The following is a 21,319-nucleotide window of genomic DNA, read 5'->3' on the forward strand; positions in this document are numbered from 1 at the left end:
AGTCAGGAAACAACCATGCAAATAGATAGAGTGAAGTCTGAAAAGTTTTTTTGATCTCTGTCAAAAATATTGAAAAAATTCAGTCTACAAAAATTCGTAGAATTTTGATAGCTAACACAACTTTTGTGGCATAGTCGCTTTCCAACAGAGTAACTTTTTAAGAAAAATCAAATTTTCCAAAATAAGCGTCTTCTCTGCAATTTTCAGGTCTTTACATCATCAGAGTGTAGTGAGAAAATAATTCCATAAAGTAAATGTCATTTGACTCTATGAAAAGCTTCATATGCTCCGAACTCACCTCAATTTCTAAAAGTTTAACTTTCAGTAATACTCTAGCCGATATCAAGCATTACGACAGCAGGTATAGCTAAGACACTGACATCGTATCATTCAATCAATGCAGAAACTTACTCTGTATTGGGTGTTTAAAATGGTGCAAATTGTTCAAAAAAGAATGCCCAATGTCTATCTCAGAAAAATATTTTAGACATCAAACATTGTTAATAGAAATTTTGCGAGCATCCTGTTGTTATGTATACTTTTCAATATATTATCTACATTGTGAAAGTTGATCATGTTGTTCGTATACAAAATTAATCGAAGAGAGATTCCCCAGTCAAAAAATAATGGATAATTTATAAAAATTTATAATTTAGTTTATAAACATTTGCAAAAAAGATGCATCATTTTTATAAATAATTATAACTTTTTTCGCAATTTTTTCATAATTTAATAAATTATTTATAATCTTTGAATTATTTTATAAATTATTTTTAAATATTTGGATTATTTTACAAGTTATTTGTAAACTTTTGGATTAGTTTATAAAACATTTTAAAATTTTGGATTAATTTATTCCAACAAAAATTTTTGTCCCGCAAAAAAAAAATCCGCTAAACTCAGCTCCAAAAGAAAATTGGTTGCAAGAAAACTAAAATTAAAAATGAAAGGAAGATGTTCAAATATATAATTTCAATGAAAACCAGGAACCAGAAAAGCAATTGTACAGATTTTTCAAAAACCAAAAACTAAATTTATAAACTTGGGAATTAGAAATCCAAATTTTTGACAGCACTTTCTGCGATTTGTGAATTCAACGACTGCGAACATTTTTTACAACAAAATTATCCATCTCAAACTCTCTCGCTCACAAATTGACAACAATTTTAAGTAACTAAAAACCGCAGTATCTGATTAATTTCATGTATTAAGATCTGACGTGCATATCACTTATAATTGAGGTCAAAATGTTCCTTTTGTCATTCAGTACCTGCTCTTTGGACTAATGGAACCCCCCCCCCCCAAAAAAAAAAAAACTTTTTTGAAAAGAAATATTAAATTAGAAGAAAAAGTAATGGGCTGCTTAATAATCTTATACTATTTCAGAACCCCCATTTTAAGCTGCTTAACATCTCTTAGCATAATAAATTGACAGAAATCATACCTTAAATATGCTGAAAAATTCCCATTTATATTCAAAATGACGCGACGGAGCAGACAAATAGTGACAGTTGAAATTGATTATTATTTATAACTGGTTAGATATAACTCGTCTGTTTTGGAGTTTCAAGTGGAACCAAATGAAATCCCTCCCAGAACAAAAATTAAACCAAAATCAGCTAATCAAACTAATAAACAGCAGATTATAAACAAAAACGGAAGGAAAAATTTTGGACAGATTAAGGTTTAAACTTGCGGATTTTGTTCAACTGTTTTTGTCTTGTACTTAACATTGAAATTTTTTCTAAAGGCTATGTTTGTGTTGGCTTCAAAGAGAATCAATTGTTTTGGAAATGTCCTTATCGGAAACCAAAGAAATAAAATTAAGGTGGGGCTAAGGTTTATGGATCAACGGTTTACCGTAAGCAGTGGATGTGAAACTCTTTTGAACAAGTTTTCAAAGCTACCGACCGAAAAGATTAATTTTGCATTTTTTTGTTTTAAAAATGAGTCGAGTGATCAACTGAACGGACCAGATTTGTAGCGTACATGGCTTTAAGAATAGATTACGTGACTCTGATGAACTCAATGAGAGAAAATCTGACATCACTGAGAAAACCTGACGTCGAGAACGCCTAGCGGCTCCAGATCTGAAAAAGTTATGAAGTTGCAGAATTTTGTTACTTTCCTGCATGCAAATGTTGGACTTGGAAACTGTCTTTGTTTGTGCAAGGGTAGAGTGAAAAAAAAGTACAATTTTAAAAAAATATTTGTGCAATAAGCACAGTTTACATTAGCATTTAAAGTAATATTCCTTGTAGCTCTTAATTAATGATAAAAAAAGAAATTGTGCGCAAAAAATTTTTGTGAAAAAACTGAATTTTTTCTCTTCCATCTCAGAAGCTTTTTTTCAGTTGTTGAATCTTCAGTGAAACTGATTTACGAATAAAAGTACGGGATGTGGGGGAGGAGTTAAACTTGAAAACTTTTAGTTATTATGCAATCAATATGGACTATTTCAATTAACAAACAAAAAAAGAAGTCCAAATGAACTTAACAACCTAACTGCTTTTTCTTGATTATAAAACAGTTGATTAATTGTATCTTTTTGCCCTATTTCATGATTTTCCCAAAAAAACTTCTTTAATTGAATTTTGGGCGAGATAGTTTTTTGGTGGATACTGATTAAATGTACACTATATTAAATGTCTATGTAAATTGACCTGCAACGCCCGCAGGTATGCAAAAGTTGCAGGTAACCATACCTGCAAAATTGCTTGCAAAAATGATACATTAGATTTATCTAGAATATGTCACCAAGAAATTGCCCGCAAACTGAAAACAACAAATTTGTATTAGGTATGTAGACTAGAAAATGAAAAACACTTGAGAACTCTGAGTAAATTTGTAGGTAACAAGGAGGCTCGTTAATGTGCGTTTGCACATGATGTTTCGACCCGCGCTCATCTACATTTTTCACTTAACTGTCGTTTGACTTACATTTTTGACAAAGAGATAATCAAAAATAGATTTTTGAGTTCTCCAAAATCGATAAACAACCAAGAAGATAATTGAATTAAATAATGCCATGCCTCATTACAACAAAATCTGCCACTAAAACGTCTACGAGAAAAACAACAACAATAACAACAACCAAAACAACAACAACAACAACAACAACAACAACAACAACAACCACAACAAAAAAGCGACAAAAACAAAATTTCACGGCAAAAACTCAATATCTTAATTTAAAGGCACCTAATTACATCGTCAAATTACAATCAGACAAAATCCTAGCTACACAAATTTGATTTCCCTAACTACACATCAAATGGGATTAATAAAAGTAGGTAACAAGCCGACAAGAAGAAGAAACAATGAGGCGAAACTCAAAAATCAACAGTTTTTAAACCAAATAATTTCAAAAGACTTAAAAATAATTAATATTTAACAAAAAAATTCTTCATAAATTTACTAAAAAATCATAATGAAACTAATAGCACCTGACTCTGGTTAGACTAAGCCATAAGAAGGGACGAAAGATGTAACGGCTGCTCTCCTATCAAAGTCAAGGAAAACTTTACACCGCCCAGTTCGTTTCAGCGGTTTCAAATCTGTCCGGATATTGTGTTTTTGCAGTTGACTTTTGTGAACTGTATTATCCGCTATACTGTAGATTACCGTTGCATTGCTTGTTGTACAATTACTCTTGATAACTAACTGCTCAGCTTTGCTGAATAACAAAGTTGTTTCTCTCAGAATAACAAACTAATTCAAATTGAAACTATCAAATTTTTGTTGAGTTTTTCTTTTTAACTCAAGTTATAAAACGAATTTTGGAATCCAGTTCCCGCAAATTGTAGTTCTTGAACTTGGCTATAATCATGCAAAGTTTCAGCTTTCTAATTCAAAGATTATAGAAAAGGTCACACTTAGTGTAACAATAACTGAACAAGAATAATAATTTTCTAACTTTAATGTTAGCAAGTCTCTCTATTGGTTTCAATAACACCAATGTTGAACTAGAGTAGGCTTCTTTAAAACCAGTAAGAGAAACTGACTTTATGCTTTGCACAAAGTTTCTCTTACTTAGGAACTTTGTTCCTCAGAAAGAAAGTTTTGAGAATATCAAGGTTAATTCTCTTTTCACAAGTCAAAGTAAAGTTAAAACTGTACAATCACTAATATGATCTACAGAAACAAGACACGATAAAAAATAATTTACCGCTCAAGAGAGTGTGCTTCAATACGCAATGTATGTCAGTTTAATATAACCAAAATTGCAAATTTCAACTGATTTTTGGTAGTTTTTCAAGCTCCTTTTATGCTGCTAGTCACGTGGATTTACATGTCAAATTCAACTGTTGATTGGTTGTAGATAATGATGTCGACAGAATGTGAACATTTTTCCATAACGTCACTTTTTCAGTGTAAATTTGATGTCATAGGAAATTTGTTAACCATGTAGAATTTTTGTCGAATATTCTGTATCAATAACAGGTTGATTCGCAATCCAATCGCAAAGAATCTGATGCAATACCGTTAAGTCGTAGTATCGTTTTGCTGGTGGTTGAGGTAGTTCGAGTTTGAGTTATAGTTTGACTTCATGAATGACGATTGTGTACTAATAATAGTTGCTAACTATAAATGTTGAACAAAATGAACAAATCCAAATGGCTTCAGTAGAATGTAGCATTAAATTTCGCTTGTCACGCTATTCTAGCTTTAAGGCTTGAAATGGCCTTGAAGCGCTATTCAATTTGATTTCTGAGTTGTTAAGCTCAGCCGCAATATCGCCGGCCCTGTTTTCCATCGCGAAAACATCTTTTCCAGTTCACCGTAGATCGCCATTTTTGCCGATTATTCAGAGTTGGCAGATATTCTTTCCGAAATCTGTCCCATATGAGATTTGCATAGGCTTGAGTTTGTCGAAAAAGCTTTCGTTGATCAACAAACTCTTCCGCGCATGGTAGATATGGTAAGCAAACGTTCCTGTTGCCAAGCAAGAAGTGATTGGGAGTCAATGCTTCTAAGTCATTAACATCTGAACTGACTGGAGTCAAAGGTCTCGCATTCAAAGTCTGCTCAACGATGCACATCGTTGTTGAAAGAACGTCCTCGGTGACTGATCTGTTCCCCAACACTGCATACATTGCTTTCTTGCAACTTCTCACCAACCGTTCCCATACTCCTCCAAAGTGAGGTGCTGCGGGTGGGTTGAACTTCCATCTGATCCCTCGTTGAATTAGATGTTCTTCGATCCCTTTTTGTTCCATGCCGCAACGTACTCTGCAAACTCTCTTTCAGCTCCAACAAAGTTTGTCCCGTTGTCACTGATGATTGTACTTGGTTTGCCTCTTCGGGCAATAAATCTCATTATTGCATTGAGACAACTATCTGTGTCCAACTTGGGTACCACTTCTATATGCACCGCTCTCATAGTTAGACATGTAAAGACACAACACCATCGCTTTTCATTTCGTCGCCCAATCTTCACAATGAAAGGGCCAAAGTAGTCAACTCCAATATTTGTAAAGGCTGTTGAAGCATCTAACCGCTCTTCGGGTAGATCTGCCATGACTGGTGTTATCGTTTTTGCTCTGCCTTTTCTGCAGGCAACGCACTTGTTCTTGATTGATCTTAAGGCGTTCCGTATGCCTAGGATCCAAATCTTCTGCTGAACAATGTTTCTTACATGCTCAGTGCCTTCGTGTTGATTGTCCTTGTGCTCGTTTCGCAAGAATAATTCAACCGCATGATGTTTCCAATGTAGCAAAATTGGATGCTTTGCATTGAAATCCAATTGGCTCTTGCCTATTCTGCCTTTGGCTCGAATAAGTCCTTCTTCATCTAGGAAGGGGGAGAATTGTAGAATTTTGCTGACTTTTGGAATTTCCTTTTCAGCTTTGAGAGATTTCATCTCTTCACCAAACTGTTCTTGTTGTAGTAACTTGAAGATTGTTGCTTTTGCTTTTTCTCTTTCTTCAATGTTGACTACGAGTGTTGCAAGTTTGTCTTTGTTCAATGCTCGCTGTACGTATGCAACTGTATTTACTAGTCTGTTGAAGTTACTGAATCGTTCCCACTGGATAACAGATTTCTTCTCTTCAGCCTGTATTATGAAGACTGACGAGGGTATATTCTCTTCATCTGAGGCAAATATGAGGTTCACCTGCTGTGGCCATTCGCTTTCTGGTCGCTTCAACCAGGCCGGCCCAGTGAGCCACTCACTTCTCTTGAGTTCTTCAATGTTGATTGCTCTCGTGCCAATGTCAGCTGGGTTGTTGATACTGCTCACATGTTTCCACTGTGAAACATCAGTTGTATCTAGTATCTCAGCTACTCGATTGGCCACAAACACTTGTTGTTTGCGATGGGAACTGTGTATCCACTGCAGTACCGTAGTTGAGTCTGACCAAAAACTGCAACTATTTATCTTCATTTCATGTTCCTTGACTATCTGTTCTTTCAACCTCACTGCCATGACTGCTGCTTGCAATTCCAATCGCGGTATTGAAAGATGCCTCATCGGTGCCACTCTGCATTTTCCAATGACAAATGCTAAGTCAGCTGAGTACTCTTTTGGTTGTGAACGTAGATAGGCCACTGCACACATCGTGTCTTCAGATGCGTCAGCAAACACATGAAGTTCGGCTTTATCCCTCTCTCTGTTGAAGTACCTTCTATCGATGCTTGTTTCAGCCACTATTGGAAGTTGTTCTTTCCATCTCAGGAATTCTTCCTCTTCACTGGGCTCCACTTCGTTGTCCCAATGTTGTCCATTCTTAGTCCAGATGCCTTTCAGAAGTCGTCTCATGTGAACACTGAACGGAGCAAACAATCCGATCGGGTCGAATACTGAAGATACCAGTGATAGAATCTTCCTCTGGGTTATAGGTGCTTCAACTTCCTTGTTTGTACCTCTGCATACTTGAAGACTGTCATCAGTAACGGTCCATTGTAGTCCTAGCACTGAGGATCCTTCCGTATTGGGTTCCACTTCGACTTGCTTCGTGTTGCTGATTGACTTCCAGTCTTCTGGGATTGCTTTGGTGACTGCATCGTTGTTGCTTATCCACTTCTTCAATTCAAATCCATGTTGCGAGAGAAGAGGTTGTAGTTGATTGAAGACTTCAATTGCTTCTTCCGGGGTTTGCACTGATTTGATGAAATCGTCCATGTAGAAGTTGTTTTGTATTGCCTTTGCTGCAATCGGATACTCTTTTTCGTTGTCCAGTCCCACTCGCTTGAGAGCATAGTTTGCACAAGTAGGAGAACTCTTAGCTCCAAATACGTGACGCTGATATTCGTATATCTGAACAGGTTCGTTTGTTCTTGGACGCCATAAGAATCTCAAGCAACTTCTGTCCTGTTCGGGAACTTGCACTTGTAGAAACATCGATTCGATGTCAGCTGTCAGGGCTATTGGTCCTTCACGGAATCTGAATATTGTTCCAATCAACCCATGTAGCAGATCAGGTCCTGTCTCTTCTTGGGGGTCCAGTTGAAAGGTGATTTGTCTCGAGCACCAGTTGATTGGGAACGAGCATCATCGTTCTCTAATGCTGTTCTCTTCACTTTGCGCTCTAGCTCACGCTCTTCCTCCAGCAGTTGATGCTTGGTTTCCAGTTCCTTCATTTGCATTTCCAGCTCTAGCCTCCTCCGCTCAAACCGTGCTTGTTCAAGCCGCATCTTGGTTTCGAATTCGATATCGAATTTCTTCATCCTTTCCTCTCGCCTTTGCTTTGCTGACGATGTTTCCGAAACATTCTCCGTTTCTTGGCCACTTGCTGTTGCTCCATTTTGCAGTGTTTGAGCAACTGGGCTGTCCGTTGGGTAGTTGTTGTGGCTCTCGCTGTCATTCACGGCTTGGGTTACGTTGCTTTGCTCTGCATTCATTGCTGGTTGCGTGCCTTTGCTTATATATGAAAGCCAATGATAGTCCAAACTTGCTTTGCACTTCCTTGCTTCTTTCAGATGCTCTTCAACGAAATTAGCTTGATAGGGCACAAGCTTGTTTCAACGCTGCAGTTGCTTGGGTATTTCTTCCTCTAGTAGCTGAACAGTCTGTTGGTAGAGGACCTTTAGTTTGTTGGGTCGATCTGAATCTTCAATTATTTTGTAGCCAATCCCTGTTTTGGTGTTGACTTCTTCCCGTAAATATTGGAGCTTCTTGTCGTACCTTTGAGCTGTTGATTGAAGCTCCTCTCTGCTGATTGTGTTAGGATTGCCTGATTGCCTTTTGCTTTGCTTGCTCCTTTTAAGCGAGGTCAGTTCTTCAACGTAATTTGTGAAGTGCACTCGCAACTTTCGCTCTGCCTCACTGGCGTTGCGCTGTTGATTTGTTTGATTCTCTTTGGGGTATGCCTTCGGCACTCTCTTCATCAGATTGGACAGCAGTTTGCCTTCCACTGTCCGGGTCGGCGGACCAAATGTAACGGCTGCTCTCCTATCAAAGTCAAGGAAAACTTTACACCGCCCAGTTCGTTTCAGCGGTTTCAAATCTGTCCGGATATTGTGTTTTTGCAGTTGACTTTTGTGAACTGTATTATCCGCTATACTGTAGATTACCGTTGCATTGCTTGTTGTACAATTACTCTTGATAACTAACTGCTCAGCTTTGCTGAATAACAAAGTTGTTTCTCTCAGAATAACAAACTAATTCAAATTGAAACTATCAAATTTTTGTTGAGTTTTTCTTTTTAACTCAAGTTATAAAACGAATTTTGGAATCCAGTTCCCGCAAATTGTAGTTCTTGAACTTGGCTATAATCATGCAAAGTTTCAGCTTTCTAATTCAAAGATTATAGAAAAGGTCACACTTAGTGTAACAATAACTGAACAAGAATAATAATTTTCTAACTTTAATGTTAGCAAGTCTCTCTATTGGTTTCAATAACACCAATGTTGAACTAGAGTAGGCTTCTTTAAAACCAGTAAGAGAAACTGACTTTATGCTTTGCACAAAGTTTCTCTTACTTAGGAACTTTGTTCCTCAGAAAGAAAGTTTTGAGAATATCAAGGTTAATTCTCTTTTCACAAGTCAAAGTAAAGTTAAAACTGTACAATCACTAATATGATCTACAGAAACAAGACACGATAACAAATAATTTACCGCTCAAGAGAGTGTGCTTCAATACGCACTGTATGTCAGTTTAATATAACCAAAATTGCAAATTTCAACTGATTTTTGGTAGTTTTTCAAGCTCCTTTTATGCTGCTAGTCACGTGGATTTACATGTCAAATTCAACTGTTGATTGGTTATAGATAATGATGTCGACAGAATTTGAACATTTTTCCATAACGTCACTTTTTCAGTGTAAATTTGATGTCATAGGAAATTTGTTAACCATGTAGAATTTTTGTCGAATATTCTGTATCAATAACAGGTTGATTCGCAATCCAATCGCAAAGAATCTGATGCAATACCGTTAAGTCGTAGTATCGTTTTGCTGGTGGTTGAGGTAGTTCGAGTTTGAGTTATAGTTTGACTTCATGAATGACGATTGTGTACTAATAATAGTTGCTAACTATAAATGTTGAACAAAATGAACAAATCCAAATGGCTTCAGTAGAATGTAGCATTAAATTTCGCTTGTCACGCTATTCTAGCTTTAGGGCTTGAAATGGCCTTGAAGCGCTATTCAATTTGATTTCTGAGTTGTTAAGCTCAGCCGCAATAAAAGATAAAAAAACACAAAAAAAGGAACAAAAAATTACAAATACTACGAAAAAACGAATTAGTGTTTTAGCCAATAAATTCATTAGCTATTATCTGAATTTTACGTATTTTTTTCAATTTCTATTTAAAATAATTCAGCTAATATTATACTGAATGAAAAAGTTCAGTTAGGCCACATTTGAAAATCATTGGGATCTCTTATTACGCGATTGTGCTAAAGAAAAAGAAAATAAAAAAACATCACTAAATTAATTTTTTATCAAAACGCACATTGGCCAGCAAACAAAACATCGGTTACGTCACAATATCAGTAAAAAGGTTAATTCGTAGAATACAAAGAACTGTATGGCACCTCTCAATGATGAGAAAGTTACAAGTTGACGAAAAGAACAACAAAAACTGAAAAGTTTAAAAATCCTAAAATTATTAAAAATGTATAATATCACAAACTATAAGACTATTTGCAGTAAACTGAATGCATCGAGTAACATCATTTCTTCAATCCCTATACACAAACTAATGAGACCTGTCAGTTTTTTATTGCCACCTAATTAATGAAAAAAAGCAAGAAAACTGAAAATTCAAAAAAGAAATTGAGCGAGAAAAGTGTCGAAGAAATTAAAAATGATTTTTTCGGTGGGAACTTTTCTACTTTCAAACAATTTTTCAACTGCAATGGGATTTTTTTTTAATATTTTTGACTCCAAAAGATCAACAAACATGAACAAATACATTAAACCGAGAATTGTTTGAAAAAACCCGTAGTATCAACGCCTTTAAATTCAATATCATTCAACCAAAGCTAATAAATAGGCCAATTATGCCTCAATGAGACAACAAGGACTTTTGTTATTAATAAGTTATCTTAAAGACATTACAATAAGTCATAGACAATGAAAACAACAAGAAATACAGGAAAAATCCCAAATTAAGTAGAAAAGTGCGAGAAGAAAGTGTCAAAGCCATTTAAACCAAGTTCTTCCATATAAAATTTATAAAAGATCCGTCATCTCTAAGCCAATGCAACTATCAATATTGGGAAAATATGTTAAGATTCCAAAAGGAAACAAAATTACAAAAAACATGAAAACTCGTTCATAGAGGTCATAACACCAATAGTTAGAAGATACAACCGCTAATTAGATTAATTTTGGCTGAATTAGAGAAAAACGGGGTCCAATCATTATTTAGACTAACTTGAAGTTCACGAAAAAAAAGTTTTAGATCGTTTTTTCTTTTCAAAAAAAAATCGAAAAATTATTTTTAAATTATTAACAGCCATTAAATTCAATAGCTTTCAACAGAAGTCACTATTTACGCTCAATTGGAGCGTATGCCTCGATTTGAGGACAATGATATTTGTTATGCATAGGTAACCAATAAGACGTCCCAATAAGTATTATGACTATAGAAACAACGTTAAATATAGGCAAAAATCGAAAATTCAGTAGAAAAGTGCGAGAAGAAATTGTCGAAGCCATTTAAACCAAAAGCTTTTTTCAGAAAAACTTATTCATTATCCAGCGACCGTCTTCTCCAAGAAAATGGGAGATATCAATAACAAGATAACGTGATTATATTTCCGTAGGAACCAGAAATAAGAAAATATCCTAAAAATATTCCAACATTTTTGAAAACTTGTCGCATTGATGTCATAAAAAAATAGTTAGAAGATAAAACTGCTAACCTGATTAATTTTTGTCGCAGTAGAAAAAAAGTTGGCCCTGTCTGCTGAGACCGACTTAGAATTAACGAAAATAGGTTATTGATCGATTAATAATAAAAAAATTTCTGGCAAATTCATTTTAAAGGCGTAACAGCCATTAGCTGTCCACTGAAGGCTCTAGATAGGTTCACTTAATGCTTATTACGAAATCTATTGCACTTTTAATCAACGAGGCAATGGCATAGGACATCAAAAATTTATCAAAACCTAAAAAAAATCAAAACTTCATTCAAAATTACGAAAACTCAGAGTCAAAACCAAAAAATACGAATTTTTAGTTCATTGGGCTTCATTTGACTGTAAAGCAAGTTTGTCATTAACAGAACCTAGACATGAAAAGTGACTAGTTGCTAGGTGACCCTAGAAAACAAAAAAATAAAAATTTTTTTAAAAAAGGAGCTCTGAAATAGAATTCAAGTTTTTTTCGATAATGAAATTCGCTATTAGACTAGACCTATTCTTTTCATCGCCTTTCGTCTATTAGGAACTCCAAATTGTTTCATTTTGTGGCTTGAACTGTAACTTTGAATTAAAATTTTAATAAAAAAGTATCCTAATTGGGATTAAAATTACACTAAAAGTGAACAATCATGCCAAATATCCCGTGCACACAAAAATTCAATCCTCGTAACTCCTCGAAAAAAACAAAACTCGAAAAAATCTTTTTATTTTCCAAGTCTACGCTGGACGACCTTTTTAATGATACCACTCACATTTCTCTACGATGAATATATCGATCGGCCAAAATTGTCTGAACAAAAAAACCCATTTGAGTATATGGTTCCTCCCCCCAAGTGGGGTTGGAACAATAATTTTGATCGGATCGGACAATTAGAATGATTTAAAAAAAAACAAAAAAACTAAAAATTGCACAAAAACTATTAAAACGGATCAGCACTAGAATCCTTGCATTTTGCAATAATTTTAAGTGGTCCTCTTATTTTTTATGTTTTATATGTGTGACTCAAATTGATTCATCACAGAACAAAGGATGGGAAATTGATGTAAGAAGAGATATTGAAAAGTTAAGCTGGTGAAAACTCGCCTGCATTACATGCAAAAGTTCAATGCAAATTTCGCAGAGTGCTGTATCGCTTAATAATTTTTCAGAATAGAAATGCAAATGAGGCAACACACATTTCATGCGTTTCTACGTGATATAAATGAAAAAAATCTTAAGATTGAAAAAACACAAGATCTTGATACCTGCCACAGAAATTGAACTATTTGCAAAAATTAATTAATTGTAACTAAATGTATCTAATTGTGAACTAATTGTAACTAATTGTGAAAAATGTTCCGACCGATCTTGAGGGGGAAGAACTGTATACTCAAATGGGTTTCTTTGTTCAGTCAATTTTGGCCGATTGAAATATTCATCTTAAAGAAATGTGAGTGGTACCATAAAAAGCTCGTCCAGCGTAGAATTCAAAATTAAAGAGATTTTTCTGTATTTTGTTTTTTTAGGAGTTAACGAGCTTTAAAGATTTATGTGAACACGGGATATTTTGCATGACTTTCATCACTTTTATCGTAATTTTCGTTCGAATTAATATTTTTCTATAAAAATATCAATTCAAAATTTAATTTCAAGCTGCGAATTGCATGAATTTGGTGTCCCTAAAAGACGAAAAACGATTAAAAAGGCTAGATATTGCCTCATATGGAAGATTTACTATAAAAAACATAAGCAACTAAACGTCGGAAGAATTGCTCTTGAAAAACTAGTGGGAGCTCTAATCAATTGCAGCCTGCGTCAGTCGGGGGGAGAAGGGAGGAAGGTGGAGCCTAAATAGGACTAAGTAGTTCATTAGTCGGCTTCAAATAACCACATTAGAGGTTAACATATACCACTATTAAGAATTAAAGCTAAAAATTTTTATTTGACTTCCAGTATTGAATTGCAACCAATTGAATTTTGCTGCTTGAATTTGTGATTGAGAGAGAATTTTAGATCACGCGAAACGCAAAAAGTCAAGGGCGTAAAAGTCACACAAAAAGTCTAAATTGTCAAGTGAAAAATTTGCATAAAAAAGACACACACGTTTACAATATTTGCTATGAACTTGATTCAAGAGCAATTAAAAATTGAATTGAAGTTGAGAGTTGTTTTTCAGAAAACGTTTTATATTTTTTGTTTTTTCTAAGTCTCATAGAATTTAGTCACTTTTCATGTCGAGCTTCTGTTAATGAAAAACGTCATTTGGAGCAACTGTTGACCAACGAACAGAAGTCAAGAAATCACCTATAACTTTCTGAGTTTTCGTAATTTTTAATAAATCTTGATTTTCTTTTTGAGATTTTACTAAAATTTTGTAGTCCTATGGCATAAACTCATTGACTCAAAGTGCAATGGGCTTCCTAATAAGCATAAAGTGAACCTATCTGGTGCTTTGATTGGACAGCTAATAGCTAATGGCTGTTAAGACTTCAAAAATAGTCTTTTTGAAAAAAAAAAATTGAGTTTTAACCAAACTTTAAAATTTTTTGTGAGCTCTGAGCCCGTCTCAACCATGAAAGCGCCCCCTTCCTTTCTAATGCAACAAAAATGATCTGTATAGCGGTTTTATTTTCTAACTTTTGGTTTTATGACTTCGATGACACTATTTTTTATAGATTATTTTCTTTTTTCTTATTGAAACCTTGTCACATTATCTTGAGTCTATTGATAGCTCTCATTGACTTAGAGAAAACGCTAAATGAATCATTGTTAAACATTCAGAGAAAATGGCTTCGATACCTTCTTCGCGCACTTTTCTACTGAATTTTTCGTTTTTGCCTGTACTTGTTATTGTTTTTATAACCATAAGAGTTATTGTGATGTCTCGTGGATGACTTATGAATGACAAACAGCATTGTCTTCCCATCGAGACATAATTGAGCGTATTCATTGACTTCCGTTGAATGCTACTGAATTTAATGGCATTGATACTAAGGGTTTCTAAAAACTTTTGTGGTTTTTATATATTTGTTCATATTTTTTGTTTTTTGAAGTCCCGTTGCTTATAAAAAATTAGATGAAAATAAAAACAATTTTACAGAAGAGTTCATTTTTTAATGGCTTCGACACATTTTTTTAATCAGCTGTTTTGCAGGTTTTTCCTGTTTTTTATGTTGTCACAGAAAACTGAGAGCTCACATACGCTTCTAGTTGAAGATTGAATGAATTATATTGCTCAATGCGACAAGTTTATAGCAAATATTTTTAAACTTTATGATTTTATTGGTTTTCAATTTCTTCTTAATTTTTCAGCTTTTTTTGTTTTTTTCGTCAAATGGTAACTTATTCCATCATTGAGAGGTCCCATGCAATTCATTGAAAAAAAATCCATTCATTCAAAAATTAAAGTTACTATTGATTGTATGTCATAATTGATTTTTTGCTTGTATGACAATATGCGTTTTGATGAACATTTTCTGACTGGTGAATATTTGTTTCTTTTTCTTTTTTTAGCATGTTTTTGTAATAACAGAGTCCAGTTATTTTCAAATGAGGCCCAAGTGAACTAACTTAATCTTTCAGTATGACTTTAGCTGAATTAGCAGTTGAAATATAAAAAACATGTTTCTGATAATAGCTAATGATTTAAATGGCTTCATTAATTTTTGTTTTAGCAACTTGTTTGTAACTTCTTAAGTTTTTCCGCAAACTTAGTCCGTTTCTATGGCTTACTCTAACCAAAAACAGGTCCGATTAGTTTTGTAGTAATTTTTTGTGATTTTATCAAGAAATTTTTGTAAAAAAGCTAATAATTTTTGAGAGACATTTTAAATTATTTGGTTTTAAAAAAATGTTGATTGTTTATTGAATTTCGCCTCATTATTTCTTCTTTATGTCAACTTGTTACCTATTTTCATTAGGGAAAAAACTCATCAGCTGTTTAGTTAAGAAAAAGTAAAGTTGTTTGGTTAGGGTTTTATCTGATTGCATTTTGACTTTGTTACTATGTGCTTTTAATTTTAGATATTGAGTTTTTGCGGTTAAATTTTTGTATTTGCTTATTTTGTTTGTTTTTTTTCCCGTAGTCTTTCTAATGGCAGATCTATTGAGGGCTGTGATGAGGCATGGCATTATGTGATTCAATTAGTAGATTGGGTGTGTAACGACTTTTATGAACTCAAATACTGTTTTCGATTATCGCCTCCTTTGGTTGCCAAAAAAGTCAAAAACTTAGTTGAGATCGGGTCGGAACATCCTGTGCGAGTGCACATTAACGGGCCTCCTTGTTTGACTTTGTACTTATCAATTTCAGCCAAATTATATTATATTATATATATATATATATATATATATATATATATATATACGCATCAAAATTAACTCATCTAAGAGCGTAGAAATTTTTCTACAATCTAAGGTCTTATCGAAACTAACGAAAAAATATTGTAAGTAGTTTTGTGACATTTTCCTCTAACTTTTTAATTCTCGAATTACTTTGCCAAGGATAGTGCATGTTTAAGGTTACTTATAAAACAACGATCCATTTGTCTCGCCCAGTGATTAGAAGAAAAAAAGCGCACTCACCTTCAAAAGTACTCTTTCTGATTTGGATCCTTTAATTTTCAGTGAATATAACTTCAACCTTTTCCGTTCCGTTTTCCTCTTCTTTTTTCATATGATAAGGAGAGAGAGAGAGAGAAATAAAGAGAGAGTATAAATGGTTGAATGGACAACAAAAACGCAGGACAGGACGAACGATGTGCGCGGACTTTGTTTAATATCCCGCGGACAACGCGTTGCCTCCCCGGGCGGTTTAACTCGAGATTCAGAGGGAATAATTACCAAGGAAACCGGGCGCTGGGGAATCGAATGAGTGAAAGTCAAAAGAAATGGAAAATCTAAATTAGAGAGAGAAAGAGAGAAAATTACAGGGGTAAAATAACAGACTTTAACTAGTTTTCCAGTCCACTATTTTATGCTATTGAGAGCAAAACGCAATAAAGGTAAAAGCGCTGAAATGAAATGAAATTCAGTACCAATGGCAATATCGAAAAAGTGGGCGAAAACGGGACGGAAAAGATTAAGTTAATGAGGAAAATTTACCTTTCCTTCATTATATACTCCACAACTTTTAGCCCCACAATTCGACCACGCCTCATTTACACGTGAATAAATTTCAAACGTGAACATTTTAAGCTCTGCATTGAAAATTGACCAGTTTTGGTAGCCAAGCGTGAAAAATTTTTACGTAAAAACGAGAATGTTCCTATTTTTATCAAGATAGGAAACTTCTGCTGATAATTAAAAAAGGATATTACTACCATTAAATTCAATTGCTGGGAAAAATTGAACATGTATTAGGGATGTACGTTTTTATTACATTAGGAAGTATATTCTAAAGATGAAATAAAATGGAATTAAACTGGAAGTAGAAACTTTTTTATTATGTTTTGTGGTAGCATATGTTGTACATTTTTAATCAAATTTATCGTGTAAAAAAGTCGCTTGCAAAGTAATTTTAACTTCAGGAAAAGCTCAACAATAGAAAATGGTAAAAGAGCTGTCATAAACAATTACATAAACAGGCTGTGCGAAGTTCATTTTCAGAAATAAAAAGAACAACTTTATACGTACCATTGACTACCAGTATATAATGTCAGTGTGGTAGATTTTTGCAAAAAAAGAGAAGAAAATAAAGACTATTTTAACTCGAGGCTCCGCCTTTCGGTTCGTCTAGCAAATACCACCTAATTTTGTGCTTGTTTTCTTAACAAAAGGGCTGGTTAAGGAAAACACTAAACAAATGTTTATTTATTTCTAGGAGAAATTGACCAGTTGTGTTTATACTATTGATTCGGAGAGAACTTCTGGCGGATTTAATTTAATGCGGCGGAACCGCTTCTCTTGAATAAATTTAGAGATAATTTTGAATTTTAATTGAGGCATAAATTTTATGCAAGCGATGTGCCACAGAAAATTAATAGGACAAGTGAACAAATGTCAGTATAATTACTCAACAACCTAATGTGTTACAGTTTTTCCAAGGGAAAACTAGAAAGATACTGCATCACACGTTGATTGATACTTCACATCAACTAAAAACTTATCGACCCTGATGCTAAACGCAACACGATTCTTGCCTTCTATTTTGAAAAACTTTCTGAAAATCAGATGAACTGAGGTTTCAGGTTTATCAAAGATGCATCACCGTTGACCATCATATGAAAAATTTGTGGTTTCAAGTGATAAAAGAGAAAATATATGAGCTGGTTGATCAACATGCTCATAAATATAAGCTCATAAATACCAGCGCTTCAACAAGCTCATAAATATATGGAAGATGTAGCGGCCAGAAAAGCTCTTGTCGCTAATTTCCAGGAAAACTATTTTATTGGAAAGCCAGCAAGTGATATTTTAATTTCTGATAAACACTTACTTAATGGTGTCACTCTGCGGATTTCATTTGGAAGGTCTACAAGTGATTTTGTTTTAATATCAAAGTCAAACACACATTACAAAGTTATAATATTTGAAGCTAATCTGTACGTTATAAAAATGACAAGAGCGGATCATGTTTTGATTGCAATTGAGAAAAATCTACTAAAAATACGTACCGTGTATCGCTATACAGAAGTATTGAACGAACTGCTTTAGCTACAGCGGGAATAAGAGGATATTTTATCGAAAGAACCTGTAAAACGCATGATAAACAAATCAAGCATACCACGTAACTAATCTCACTAATCCATTTCACTACCAGAAATTCAATTTGAGTCAAATTGTTGTTTAATGAAATGTTCAACCTATTGTTGGAACTCCGGTCTCAACAACTTTTAACCACAAGCATTTACATCAATACCCTGGACGCCCAGGATTTTCATGACAAAGGTGGGCATGGCATAACTCTGGACAATTATCCCAATCAATTTATTTTAGCTTTTGACTTAACTTCAACGCAAGAGGCTTCTCATGATTTCATTCATCCAGAACTTACAAATTGCTCAATTTCGTCTCAACTTACATTTGATGGAGCATTGGCAGCCAAAGTAGAAATTTTATTTCTGGGCGAAAGAAGCTCAATGTTTTTTATTAATTCGGAACGAAGTTGACAAAAAATTCAATTATCACATACCCCACCAATGGATAGTGATGAAATACGTTATTTGTTGGGAAAATGTATTCATTCGGAATATTATTTTTATGGAGTTTTTGCGGCTGACAAATTTCTAAAATTAACAAAAGACGGATTCATTAAAGTAAATGCTTGACCAGCGCAATATGAAAAAAAGTCATTGGATGGTTCTTTTGTTTCACAACAAAAATTTTATTTGTCTCACCCACATGGGATCCTGATACAAACCTACTAAATATTGTATTGCTGTCTGGCACAGTATTACAATGAATTACCTCAAGTACTCAAATCTAAGCCACTTCAAAATCAAAACTCAAAACTCTGTGGGCTTTTTGCAATTATATTGCGCGTGTGATGCTTGGTTACGAGTAGCCTTTGATGTTGTATATGAACGATATTGATTTGCTAAGTTTTGCTAATCATATGCTTTAACAATTTTACTTAATTTTTTTGCTCAAACCTTTCTTCAAAACAACAAAGAACACAATTAATAATTAGATGATTTCGATTCCATTTTAAAATTTATCAAAATCAAACTATTGTCAACATTCAAACAACCACAGCTACTATTTAATATATCAAGTAATTTGAAAATTTCACCGTACAGACCACCATCATAAAAACTATAAAATCTATCAATCGTACAAGTAGGCGAAAAATCAGTTTGATTTTGAACACTATTGGTAAAAAACAATCAACGTTAGGTAATTATTGCATAAAGTTCGCAAAATTCAATTGGTAATGCTCGTTGTAACTCACAGCTTGGTCAATTTTGATCATTATTTTGCACAGAAAGTTATCTTTGTTAAATTTGTTTTAATAAGTAATTTGAAACAGGTGAAGAGACAAGTTATACTGAAAGGTTTAGATGCTGCAGATTTGAAAGAATTAGGAAGTTGATCGGTGGAGTCAAGAACAAGATAATGAAATCCAGTTACTTTACGAAAAGTCCTATTCATATGCAAGCTCTAGGCAAAGTTCTTTGTTACTGTATGGTCAAATATAGGCTCAATTTGACATATAAAGTAACGATATTGTTTTGCAAACTGACGAAAATATTCCAGTGTGCGCTCCACCAACGCCTCCACCATTTTTGAAATAAATATTCGTTGTCACTTTCGCTTAATTTATTTTACTGCTTTAATTTTTTGTCGTAAGTTCTTTGCTCTTCCACTTTCGTATGGGCTCTTTCTTCGAGATCACTTTCACAACCAGTTCGTTGCTCTCGTTTACTTTTCTTGCAATTCCTCGAGACAAAATATCTTGAATCGTTTTTTCATTCTGGGCGATAAGATCGACTTCAGCAGTTGAGAGAGCTATTCTTTGGTTGAAACAAAATTCCTTGGAGTCTTTTTTGAATAATCGTAGATTATTATATGTTCCCGTTGTTTTGTATGTTTTCACTGAAGCAACAACAATTCGTTTGCTAGAGCACAAAATTTTGTAATAAAGTCACTATTATCTTGAAAGGAAAATTTTTCAGTCATAAATTTGTTTCCGTTGTGGACATGAAGTACACACCAAATGGTAACAAGACGTTGTAAAAGGAATATAGGAAATGCAGCTTGCTTTGAAAGGAATCGCAAAGAAAAAGCAATACCTATAAAACTATTTATGAGGACTTTTCCTCACTTTGGCTTCGCATTGTCGATTGCACAGATATGCTAAAAGCTTTGTTGCCAACTCTATTTTAACTAGCATAGAACATTTTATTGTACATTCTTACCTCAGAGTTTACCAATTTTTGCACATTTTTAGCCTTTTCTCATCAAAAAATACAAAAAATATAGGTATAAGTTATCACTAAATAATAATTAATATAAACCCGATTCCTCTACACTATTTTATCTACCAAATTTTAACATTTTTTAAAATGTATAAAGCTGCTTATTGGCGACGAATAACAATTTTTAAAAACTTTTTACCTCCAAAAAACACCAATTTTTGCACTTTTTTCACATTTTTGCGGTTTTTGGTGCGAAATGATCACAAAAAGACACCTTACGCGCTCCAGTCACACTATTTCCAACCCGTAATTTTACCAAAATTCAATTGGCCCCCATATCGAGCATTTACCGACAAAATAATGAAGCCATAAAATCACTTTTTTAACCAATTTTCAGACAAATTTTAAACCCCAATTTCTTCAACTTTTCATTCAATTTTCACGAAATTTTGTCCTCCATTAATTCTCATATGCTATTTTCAGTTCGCAATTCTACTTGAAACTTCTCTCCAGGCTTGAAATTCAACAAGCTTCCAATTTCATTACTTCGTAATTGCTTGTTAATTCAAACATATGGGCAATAAAACCAATAAAATTAATACCCAATACCACTTGTGTGGTCTCCGACTCGCAAAACTATTAAATTTCTTACACTGGAACAAAAACTTTACACTATCTTTTTCATCCCTTGCCTCAGTATTCCATCAGGTGAGTCACTTCCGCTTTTCAGTCCTTCATTAGTCTCATTAGACTAGAAATATGATTCAGAATTTTTAGAAAAAATTCCGCAAAACTTTTGAAACTTTTTACAAGTTTCACTCATTCACCGCACCAATTTTATTACAAAGAATTTAAAAGTTCCACCACTGTCACAAAACCATTTTCACAAAAAAATTACAAGTCTTTGCCAACCACGAGAAAAATAATTTTCGAAAAATTTGAGAAGTTTTCTACAAGGACACCTAAAAAAGGCCATGCCGGTATTGTAACGGGGGGACAGCCCCCCACCCCCACCCCCGTAAAATTAACGGCGTTTCCACTTTTTTTTGTAAAAGCTCACATCAAATCAACTTTTTGCATGAGTATTTTTTTCTCAATTTTGCTGGGAATTTTACACAGCTGTTTAACTAGAAGTTCTGGAAGTTGAATTTAACCATATCAATACAAT

At 34.0% G+C, this 21,319-nt stretch overlaps 2 protein-coding genes across 6 annotated transcripts in view; one reads left to right on the top strand and one right to left on the bottom strand.

Moving 5' to 3' along the window:
- Positions 1–21,319, top strand: part of LOC142344898 (inositol monophosphatase 1-like) — a 599,876-nt gene that overhangs the window by 373,124 nt on the left and 205,433 nt on the right. The gene's annotated exons all lie outside the window — the stretch shown is intronic.
- LOC142344243 (neuronal calcium sensor 1-like) overlaps positions 1–21,319 on the bottom strand; it is a 67,543-nt gene that overhangs the window by 25,734 nt on the left and 20,490 nt on the right. The window contains exon 2 of one of the 5 annotated variants that reach the window (XM_075395800.1): positions 15,878–16,305. The exons of 2 other annotated variants lie outside the window; for them this stretch is intronic. The gene's annotated coding sequence lies outside the window, so the exon portion shown is untranslated. Of the gene's footprint in view, positions 1–15,877; positions 16,832–21,319 lie in introns of those variants that run through there. 2 more of the 5 variants (XM_075395799.1, XM_075395804.1) reach the window with 2 other exon arrangements.

Source organism: Convolutriloba macropyga, chromosome 8, assembly GCF_964194025.1.
Source record: "Convolutriloba macropyga chromosome 8, txConMacr16.3, whole genome shotgun sequence".
Taxonomy (NCBI): Eukaryota; Metazoa; Xenacoelomorpha; order Acoela; family Convolutidae; genus Convolutriloba; species Convolutriloba macropyga.